Source organism: Triticum dicoccoides, chromosome 1A, assembly GCF_002162155.2.
Source record: "Triticum dicoccoides isolate Atlit2015 ecotype Zavitan chromosome 1A, WEW_v2.0, whole genome shotgun sequence".
Taxonomy (NCBI): Eukaryota; Viridiplantae; Streptophyta; class Magnoliopsida; order Poales; family Poaceae; genus Triticum; species Triticum dicoccoides.
Genome location: NC_041380.1, coordinates 137181804 through 137194382, shown reverse-complemented (window position 1 = coordinate 137194382; position 12579 = coordinate 137181804).

The following is a 12579-nucleotide window of genomic DNA, read 5'->3' as shown; positions in this document are numbered from 1 at the left end:
AAAGCTACTCCATTTCACGTGATGATCGGTTATGGTTTAGTTGATTTGGATCACGTGATCACTTAGATGATTAGAGGGATGTCTATCTAAGTGGGAGTTCTTAAGTAATATGATTAATTGAACTTTAATTTATCATGAACTTAGTCCTGGTAGTATTAGCATTTCTATGTTGTAAATCAATAGCTCGCGTTTAGCTCTCCTGTTTTATTTTTGATATGTTCCTAGAGAAAACTGAGTTGAAAGATGTTAGTAGCAATGATGCAGATTGGATCCATGATCTGAGGACTATCCTCATTGCTGCACAGAAGAATTATGTCCTTAATGCACCGCTAGGTAACAGACTTATTGCAGGAGCAGATGCAGACGTTATGAATGTTTGGCTATCTCAATATGATGACTACTTGATAGTTTAGTGCACCATGCTTAACGGCTTAGAATCGGGACTTCGAAGACGTTTTAAAAGTCATGGAACATATGAGATGTTCCAGGAGTTGAAGTTAATATTTCAAGCAAATACCCGAGTTGAGAGATATGAAGTCTCCAACAAAAGTTCTATAGCTAAAAGATGGAGGAGAATAGCTCAAGCAGTGAGCATATGCTCAGATTGTCTGGGTACTACAATCGCTTGAATCAAGTGGGAGTTAATCTTCCAAATAAAATAGTGATTGATAGAATTCTCTAGTCACCATCACCAAGTTAGTAGAACTTCGTGATGAACTATAGTATGCAAGGGATGATGAAAACGATTCCCGAGCTTTTCATGATGATGAAATCGACGAAGGTAGAAATCAAGAAAAGCATCAAGTGTTGATGGTTGACAGGACCACTTGTTTCAAGAAAAGGGCAAAGGGAAGAAGGGGAACTTCAGGAAGAACGGCAAGCAAGTTGCTACTGAATTGAAGAAGCCCAAGTCTGTACCTAAGCCTGAGACTAAGTGCTTCTACTGCAAAGGGACTGGTCACTTCAAGCGGAATTGCCCCAAGTATTTGGCGGATAAAAAATGATGGCAAAGTGAACGAAGGTATATTTGATATACAGATTATTGATGTGTATTTTACTAGTGTTTGTAGCAACCCTTCGGTATGTGGTACTGGTTCAGTTGCTAAGAGTAGTAACTCGAAACAGGAGTTGCAGAATGAACAGAGACTAGTTAAGGGTGAAGTGACGATGTGTATTGGAAATGGTTCCAAGATTGATATGATCATCATCGCACACTCCCTATACTTTCGGGATTAGTGTTAAACCTAAAATAAATGTTATTTAGTGTTTGCGTTGAGCATAAATATGATTGGATCATGTTTATTGCAATACGGTTATTCATGTAAGTTAGAGAATAATTGTTGTTCTGTTTACATGAATAAAACCTTCTATGGTCATACACCCAATGAAAATGGTTTGTTGGATCTCGATCATGGTGATACACATTTTCATAATATTGAAGCCAAAATATGCAAAGTTAATAATGATAGTACAACTTATTTGTGGCACTGCCGTTTAGGTCATATTGGTGTAAAGCGCATGAAGAAAATCCATGCTGATGGGCTTTTGGAATCACTTGATTATGAATCAGTTGATGCTTGCGAACCATGCCTCATGGGCAAGATGACTAAGACTCCGTTCTCTGGAACAATGGAGCGAGCAACAGATTTGTTTGAAATCATACATACTGATGTATGTGGTCCGATGAATATTGAGGCTCGCGGCAGGTATCATTATTTTCTGATCTTCACAGATGATTTGAGCAGATATGAGTATATCTACTTAATGAAACACAAGTCTGAAACATTTGAAAAGTTCAAAGAATTTCAGAGTGAAGTGGAGAATCATCGTAACAAAAATAAAAGTTTCTACGATATGATCGTAGAAGTAAAATATTTGAGTTACGAGTTTGGCCTTCAGTTAAAACAATGTGAAATAGTTTCACTACTCACGCCACCTGGAACACCACAGTGTAATGGTGTGTCTGAATGTCGTAATCGTACTTTATTAGATATGGTGCAATCTATGATGTCTCTTACCAATTTTCCACTATCATTTTGGGGTTATGCATTAGAGACACCTACATTCACATTAAATAGGGCACCATCTAAAACCATTGAGACGACACCGTATGAACTATGGTTTGGCAAGAAACCTAAGCTGTCGTTTCTTAAAATTTGAGGTTGCAATGCTTATGTGAAAAGTTTCAACCTGATAAGCTCAAACCCAAATCGGAGAAGTGCATCTTCATAGGATACCCAAAAGAAAATGTTGGGTACACCTTCTATCACAGATCCGAAGGCAAGATATTCATTGCTGAGAATGGATCCTTTCTAGAGGAGTTTCTCTCAAAAGAAGTGAGTGGGAGGAAAGTAGAACTTGATGAGGTAACTGTACCTGCTCCCTTATTAGAAAGTAGTTCATCACAGAAATCTGTTCCTGTGACTACTACACCAATTAGTGAGGAAGCTAATGATGATGATCATGTAACTTCAGATCAAGTTACTACCAAACCTCGTAGGTAAACCAGAGTGAGATCCGCACCAGAGTGGTACGGTAATCCTGTTTTGGAGGTCATGTTACTTGACCATGACGAGCCTACGAACTATGAGGAAGCGATGATGAGCCCAGATTCCACGAAATGGCTTGAGGCCATAAAATCTGAGATGAGATCCATGTATGAGAACAAAGTATGGACTTTGATTGACTTGCCCATTGATCGGCGAGCCATTGAGATTAAATGGATCTTCAAGAGGAAGACATACGCTAATAGTAGTGTTACTATCTACAAAGCTAGAATTGTCGCAAAAGGTTTTCAACAAGTTCAAGGTGTTGACTACGATGAGATTTTCTCACTCGTATCTATGCTTAAGTCTGTCTGAATCATGTTAGCAATTGCCACATTTTATGAAATCTGACAAATGGATAAACAAAACTACATTCCTTAATGGATTTATTAAAGAAGAGTTGTATATGATGCAACAAGAAAGTTTTATCAGTCCTAAAGGTGCTAACAAAATATGCAAGCTCCAGCGATCCATCTATGGACTGGTGCAAGCATCTCGGAGTTGGAATATACGCTTTGATAAGTTGATCAAAACATATAGTTTTATACAGACTTGCAGTGAAGCTTGTATTTACAAGAAAGTGAGTGGGAGCACTACAGCATTTCTGATAAGTCTATGTGAATGACATATTGTTGATTGGAGATAATGTAGAATTATTCTGCACAACATAAAGGAGTATTTGAAAGGAGTTTTCCAAAGAAAGAACTCGGTGAAGCTGCTTACATATTGAGCATCAAGATCTATAGAGATAGATCAAGACGCTTGATAAGTTTTTCAATGAGTGCATACCTTGACAAGATTTTGAAGTAGTTCAAAATGGAACAGTCAAAGAAAGAGTTCTTTCATATGTTACAATGTGTGAAGTTGAGTAAGACTCAAAACCCGACCACGGCAGAAGATAGAGAGAGAATCAAAGTCATTCCCTATGCCTTGGCCATAGGTTCTATAAAATATGCCATGCTGTGTACCAGATCTATTATATACCCTACATTGTTGTTGGCAAGGGAGTAGAATAGTGATCTATGGGTAGATCACTGGACAACGGTCAAATTATCCTTAGTGGAATAAGGATATGTTTCTCGATTATGGAGGTGACAAAAAGGTTCTTGTAAAGGGTTACGTCGATGCAAGTTTTGACACTGGTCCAGATGACTCTAAATCTCAATCTGGATACATACTGAAAGTGGGATCAATTAGCTAGAATAGCTCCGTGCAGAGCATTGTTGACATAGAAATTTGCAAAATACTTACGGATCTGAATGTGGCAGACCCGTTGACTAAACTTCTCTCACAAGAAAAACATGATCACACCTTAGTACTCTTTGGGTGTTAATCACATAGCATTGTGAACTAGATTATTGACTCTAGTAAACCCTTTGGGTGTTGATCACATGACGATGTGAACTATGGGTGTTAATCACATGGTAATGTGAACTATTGGTGTTAAATCACATGGCGATGTGAACTAGATTATTGACTGTAGTGCAAGTGGGAGACTGAAGGAAATATGCCCTAGAGGCAATAATAAAGTTATTATTTATTTCCTTATATCATGATAAATGTTTATTATTCATGCTAGAATTGTATTAACCGGAAACATAATACATGTGTGAATACATAGACAAACAGAGTGTCACTAGTATGCCTCTACTTGACTAGCTCGTTGATCAAAGATGGTTATGTTTCCTAACCATAGAGTTGTCATTTGATTAACGGGATCACATCATTAGGAGAATGATGTGATTGACTTGACCCATTCCATTAGCTTAGCACTTGATCGTTTAGTTTGTTGCTATTGCTTTCTTCATAACTTATACATGTTCCTATGACTATGAGATTATGCAACTACCGTTTACCGGAGGAACACCTTGTGTGCTACCAAATGTCACAACATAACTGGGTGATTATAAAGGTGCTCTATAGGTGTCTCCGAAGGTACTTGTTGGGTTGGCGTATTTCAAGATTAGGATTTGTCACTTCGATTGTCGGAGAGCTATCTCTGGGCCCTCTCGGTAATGCACATCACTTAAGCCTTGCAAGCATTGCAACTAATAAGTTAGTTGCGGATGATGTATTATGGAACGAGTGAAGAGACTTGCCGGTAACGAGATTGAACTAGGTATTGAGATACCGACGATCGAATCTCGGGCAAGTAACATACCGATGACAAAGGGAAAAACGTATGTTGTTATGCGGTCTGACCGATAAAGATCTTCGTAGAATATGTGGGAGCCAATATGAGCATCCAGGTTCCGCTATTGGTTATTGACCGGAGACATGTCTCGGTCATGTCTACATAGTTCTCGAACCCGTAGGGTCCGCACGCTTAAAGTTTCGGTGACGATTGTATTATGAGTTTATGTGATTTGATGTACCGAAGGTAGTTTGGAGTCCCGGATGAGATCGGGGACATGACGAGGAGTCTCGAAATGGTCGAGACGTAAAGATCGATATATTGGACAACTATATTCGGACATCGGAAAGGTTCCGAGTGATTCAGGTATTTTCGGGGGTACCGGGGAGTTACGGGAATACGAGGAAGAAGTAATGGGCCTCATGGGCCAAGTGGTGGAAGAGAGGAGGCAGGGTGCGCGATCCCCTAGCCCAAACCGAATTGGACTAAGGGACCGGCCCCCCTTTCCGCCTTTTCCTCCTTCTCCTTCCTTCTCCTTCTCCTCCTTCCTTTCCTCCTCCTAGTAGGAGTAGGAAAGGGCAGTCCTACTCCTACTAGGAGGAGGACTCCTCCTCCTGGCGCGCCCATAGAGGGTCGGCCGGCCTCCTCCTTGCTCCTTTATATACAGGGACAGGGGGCACCTCTAGACACACAAGTTGATCAGTTGATCTCTCCCAGCCGTGTGCGGTGCCCCCCTCCATCATATTCCACCTCAGTCATATCGTAGCGGTGCTTAGGCGAAGCCCTGCGTCGGTAGCAACATCATCACCGTCACCACGCCGTCGTGCTGACGGAACTCTCCCGTGAAGCTCTGCTGGATCGGAGTTCGCAGGACGTCATTGAGCTGAACGTGTGCTGAACTCGGAGGTGTCGTGCGTTCGGTACTTGGATCGGTCGGATCGTGAAGACGTACGACTACATCAACCGCGTTGTGCTAATGCTTCCGCTTTCGGTCTACGAGGGTATGTGGACAACACTCTCCCCTATCGTTGCTATGCATCACCATGATCTTGTGTGTGCGTAGGAATTTTTTTTAAATTACTATGTTCCCCAACAAGAGGGCCCAGAGATACCTCTCCGATACACAGAGTGACAAATCCTAATCTCGATCTATGTCAACTCAACAAACACCATCGGAGACACCTGTAGAGCATCTCTATAGTCACCTAGTTACGTTGTGATGTTTGATAGCACACTAAGTGTTCCTACGGTATTCAGGAGTTGCATAATCTCATAGTCATAGGAACATGTATAAGTTATGGAGAAAGCAATAGCAGTAAACTAGACGATCATCGTGCTAAGCTAACGGATGGGTCAAGTCAATCATATCATTCTCTAATGATGTGATCCCGTTAATCAAATGACAACTCATGTCTATGGTTTGGAAACATAACCATCTTTGATTAACGAGCTAGTCAAGTAGAGGCATACTAGTGACACTTTGTTTGTCTATGTATTCACACATGTACTAAGTTTCCGGTTAATACAATTCTAGCATGAATAATAAACATTTATTACGATATAAGGAAATATAAATAACAACTTTATTATTGCCTCTAGGGCATATTTTCCTTCAGTCTCCCACTTGCACTAGAGTCAATAATCTAGATTACATTGTAATGATTCTAACACCCATGGAGTCTTGGTGATGATCATATTTTGCTCGTGAGAGAGGCTTAGTCGACGGGTGTGCAATATTCAGATCTGTATGTATCTTGCAAATCTCTATGTCTCCCTCCTTGACTTGATCGCGGATGGAATTGAAGCATCTTTTGATGTGCTTGGTTCTCTTGGGAAATCTGGATTCCTTGGCCAAGGCAATTTCACCAGTATTGTCACAAAAGATTTTCATTGGACCCGATGCACTAGGTATGACACCTAGATCGGATATGAACTCCTTCATCTAGACTCCTTCATTTGCTGCTTCCGAAGCAGCTATGTACTCTGCTTCACACGTAGATCCCGACACGACGCTCTGCTTGGAACTGCACCAACTGACAGCTCCACCATTCAGTAAAAATATGTATCCGGTTTGTGACTTAGAGTCATCTGGATCAGTGTCAAAGCTAGCATCGACGTAACCGTTTACGGCGAGCTATTTGTCACCTCCATAAACGAGAAACATATCCTTAGTCCTTTTCAGGTATTTCAGGATGTTCTTGACCGCTGTCTAGTGATCCACTCCTGGATTACTTTGGTACCTCCCTGCAAAACTGATAGGAAGGCACATGTCAGGTCTGGTACACAGCATTGCATACATGATAGAACCTATGGCTGAAACATAGGGAATGACTTTCATTTTCTCTCTATCTTCTGCAGTGGTCGGGCATTGAGTCTGACTCAACTTCACACCTTGTAACACAGGCAAGAACCCTTTCTTTGCTTGATCCATTTTGAACTTCTTCAAAACTTTATCAAGGTATGTGCTTTGTGGAAGTCCAATTAAGCGTATTGATCTATCTCTATAGATCTTGATGCCCAATATATAAGTAGCTTCACCGAGGTCTTTCATTGAAAAATTCTTATTCAAGTATCCTTTTATGCTATTCAGAAATTTAGTATCATTTCCGATCAACAATATGTCATCTACATATAATATAAGAAATGCTATAGAGCTCCCACTCACTTTCTTGTAAATACAGGCTTCTCCAAAAGTTTGTATAAAACCATATGCTTTGATCACACTATCAAAGCGTATATTCCAACTTCGAGAGGCTTGCACCAGTCCATAAATGGATCGCTGGAGCTTGCACACTTTGTTAGCACCTTTTGGATCGACAAAACCTTCTGGTCGCATCATATACAACTGTTCTTTAAGATATCCATTAAGGAATGTAGTTTTGACATCCATTTGCCAAATTTCATAATCATAAAATGCGGCAATTGCTAACATGATTCGGACGGACTTAAGCATCACTACGGGTGAGAAGGTCTCGTTGTAGTCAACTCCATGAACTTGTCGAAAACCTTTTGCAACAAGTCGAGCTTTGTAGACAGTAACATTACCGTTAGCGTCAGTCTTCTTCTTTAAGATCCATTTATTCTCTATGGCTTGCCGATGAACGGGCAAGTCAACCAAAGTCCACACTTTGTTCTCATACATGGATCCCATCTCAGATTTCATGGCCTCAAGCCATTTTGCAGAATCTGGGCTCATCATTGCTTCCTCATAGTTCGTAGGTTCGTCATGGTCAAGTAACATGACCTCCAGAACAGGATTACCGTACCACTCTGGTGCGGATCTTATTCTGGTTGACCTACAAGATTCAGTAGTAACTTGATCAGAAGTTTCATGATCATCATCATTAGCTTCCTCACTTACTGGTGTAGGAATCACTAGAACTGATTTCTGTGATGAACTACTTTCCAATAAGGGAGTAGGTACAATTACCTCGTCAAGTTCTACTTTCATCCCACTCACTTCTTTCGAGAGAAACTCCTTCTCTAGAAATGATCCATTCTTAGCAACAAATATCTTGCCTTCGAATCTGTGATAGAAGGTGTACCCAACAGTCTCTTTTGGGTATCCTATGAAGACACATTTCTTTGATTTGGGTTCGAGCTTATCAGGTTGAAGCTTTTTCACATAAGCATCGCAGCCCCAAACTTTAAGAAACGACAACTTGGGTTTCTTGCCAAACCACGGTTCATAAGGTGTTGTCCCAACGGATTTTGATGGTGCCCTATTTAACATGAATGCAACTATCTCTAAAGCGTAACCACAAAACGATAGTGGTAAATCAGTAAGAGACATCATAGATCGCACCATATCTAATAAAGTGCGGTTACGACGTTCAGACACACCATTACGATGTGGTGTTCTAGGTGGCGAGAGTTGCGAAACTATTCCACATTGTTTCAAATGAAGACCAAACTGGTAACTCAAATATTCTCCTCCATGATCAGATCGTAGAAACTTAATTTTCTTGTTATGACGATTTTACACTTCACTCTGAAATTCTTTGAACTTTTCAAATGTTTCAGACTTATGTTTCATCAAGTAGATATACCCATATCTGCTCATATCATCTGTGAAGGTAAGAAAATAATGATACCCACCGTGAGCGTCAACACTCATCGGACCGCATACATCAATATGTATTATTTCCAAATAGTCTGTTGCTCGCTCCATTTTTCCGGAGAATGGAGTCTTAGTCATCTTGCCCATGAGGCATGGTTTGCAAGCATCAAGTGATTCCAAAAGTCCATCAATATGGAGTTTCTTCATGCGCTTTACACCAATATGACCTAAATGGCAGTGCCACAAATTAGTTGCACTATCATTATTAAACTTATATCTTTTGGCTTCAATACTACGAACATGTGTATCACTACTATCAAGATTTAGTAAAAATAGACCACTCATCAAGGGTGCATGACCATAAAAGATATTACTCATATAAATAGAACAACCATTATTCTATGATTTAAATGGATAACCGTCTCACATCAAACAAGATCCAGATATAATGTTCATGCTCAATGCTGGCACCAAATAACAATTATTTAGGTCTAGAACTAATCCCAAAGGTAGATGTAGAGGTAGCATGCCGACGGCGATCACATCAACTTTGGAACCATTTCCCATGTGCATCGTCACCTCGTCCTTAGCCAATCTTCACTTAATCCGTAGCCCCTGTTTCGAGTTGCAAATAATAGCAACAGAACCAGTATCAAATACACAAGCGCTACTGCGAGCATTAGTAAGGTACACATCAATAACATGTATATCAAATATACCTTTCACTTTGCCATCCTTCTTTTCCGCCAAATACTTGGGGCAGTTCCGCTTTTAGTGACCAGTCCCTTTGTAGTAGAAGCACCCAGTCTCAGGCTTAGGTCCAGACTTGGGTTTCTTCACTTGAGCAGCAACTTGCTTGCCGTTCTTCTTGAAGTTCCCCTTCTTCCCTTTACCCTTTTTCTTGACCATCAACACTTGATGCTCCTTCTTGATTTCTACCTCCGCATCCTTTAGCATTGTGAAGAGCTCGGGAATTGTCTTATCCACCCCTTGCATATTATAGTTCATCATGAAGCTCTTGTAGCTTGGTGGCAGTGATTGAAGAACTTTGTCAATCATACTATCATCAGGAAGATTAACTCCCAGCTGAGTCAAGTGGTTGTGGTACCCAGACATTCTGAGTATATGTTCACTGACAGAACTATTCTCCTCCATTTTGGAGCTGTAGAACTTATTGGAGACTTCATATCTCTCAATTCAAGCATTTTCTTGAAATATTAACTTCAACTCCTGGAACATCTCATATGCTCCACGACGTTCAAAACGTTGTTGAAGTCCCGGTTCTAAGCCGTAAAGCATGGCACACCGAACTATCGAGTAGTCATCAGCTTTGCTCTGCCAGACGTTCATAACATCAGGTGTTGCTCCTGCAGCAGGTTTGTCACCTAGCGGTGCTTCCAAGAAGTAATTCTTCTGTGCAGCAATGAGGATAATCCTCAAGTTACGGACCCAGTCCGTGTAATCGCTACCATCATCTTTCAACTTAGCTTTCTCTAGGAACGCATTAAAATTCAACGGAACAACAGCATGGGCTATCTATCTACAACAACACAGACATGCAAAATACTATCGGGTACTAAGTTCATGATAAATTAAAGTTCAATTAATCAAATTACTTAAGAACTCCCACTTAGATAGACATCCCTCTAATCATCTAAGTGATCACGTGATCCATATCAACTAAACCATGTTCGATCATCACGTGAGATGGAGTAGTTTTCAATGGTGAACATCACTATGTTGATCATATCTACTATATGATTCACGCTCGACCTTTCGGTCTCAGTGTTCCGAGGCCATATCTGCATATGCTAGGCTCGTCACGTTTAACCCGAGTATTCCGCGTGTGCAAAACTGGCTTGCACCCGTTGTATGTGAACGTAGAGCTTATCACACCCGATCATCACGTGGTGTCTCGGCACGACGAACTGTAGCAACGGTGCATACTCAGGGAGAACACTTATACCTTGAAATTTAGTGAGAGATCATCTTACAATGCTACCGCCGAACTAAGCAAAATAAGATGCATAAAGGATAAAATTCACATGCAATCAATATGAGTGATATGATATGGCCATCATCATCTTGTGCCTTTGATCTCCATCTCCAAAGCACCATCATGATCACCATCGTCACTGGCTTGACACCATGATCTCCATCGAAGCATCATTGTCGTCTCGACAACTATTGCTTCTACAATTATCACTACCTCTTAGTGATAGAGTAAAGCATTACATGGCGATTGCATTTCATACAATAAAGAGACAACCATATGGCTCCTACCAGTTGCCGATAACTCTGTTACAAAACATGATCATCTCATACAATAAAATTTAGCATCATGTTTTGACCATATCACATCACAACATGCCCTCCAAAAACAAGTTAGACTTCCTCTACTTTGTTGTTGCAAGTTTTACGTGGTTGCTACGGGCTGAGCAAGAACCGTTCTTACCTATGCATCAAAAACCACAATGCGGTATAGTGATTACTTTTTGATCTTCAGAAAGAACCCTGTTCATTGGATCCGATTCAACTAAAGTTGGAGAAACTGACACCCACCAGCCACCTGTGTGCGAAGCATGTCGGTAGAACCAGTCTCGCGTAAGCGTACGCGTAATGTCGGTCTGAGCCGCTTCATCCAACAATACCGCGGAATCAAGAATCAACTAGTGACGGCAAGCAATATGTATATACCCACGCCCACAACTCCTTTGTGTTCTACTCGTGCATATAACATCTACGCATAGACCTGGCTCGGCTGCCACTATTGGGGAACGCAGTAATTTCAAAAAAAAAATCCTACGCACACGCAAGATCTGTCTAGGTGATGCATAGCAACGAGAGGGGAAGAGTGTTGTCCACGTACCCTCGTAGACCGTAAGTGGAAGCGTTATGACAATGCAGTTGATGTAGTCGTACGTCTTCATGATCCGATCCGACCGATCCTAGCACCGAAGATACGTGTAACACCCTCGATGCGACTATATCTCCGATGTGTCGAGGCACGACTTAGAGGCATAATCGCATTGAAGGCATATGTCGCAAGTTAGGCAATCTTCACAACATCCCATGTAATATATAGATAATAAAAGGGGAGATTACATAGTTGGCTTACACTCGCCACGTCAATCAAGGTACATAAATAACATTACATCATTCAAACACTCATGGCCCGACTACGGCGCCAAAATAAAAGATAACCCAACATGCGACACGGTCCCGATCACCCCAACTGGGCACCACTACTGATCATCAGGAAAGGAAACATAGTATCGTTGAGAGTCCTTGTCGAACTCCCACTTGAGCTCAAGAGCGTCACCTGGAGCGGAATCATCAGGCCCTGCATCTGGTGTAATAGTAATCTGTGAGCCACAGGGACTCAGCAATCTCACACCGTCGCGATCAAGACTATTTAAGCTTATAGTAAGGCAAGGTAAAATATGTGGAGCTGCAGCAAGCGACTAGCATAAATGGTGGCTAACCTGTTCGCAAAAGAGAGCGAGAAGAGGAGGCAAAGCGCGAGCGAGAAACTAGAGAACAACCTGCGCAAGCATTACTCCAACACCGTGTTCACTTCCCGGACTCCGCCGAGAAGAGACCATCACGGCAACTCACACTGTTGATTCATTTTAATTAAATTAAGATTCAAGTTATCTACAACCGGACATTAACAAATTCCCATCTGCCCATAACCGCGGGCACGGCTTTCGAAAGTTCAAATCCCTGCAGGGGAGTCCCAACTTAGCCCATGACAAGCTCTCATGGTCAACGAAGGAATAGACCTCCTCCCGAGACATTCCGATCAGACTCGGTATCCCGGTTCTTCAATACAACTC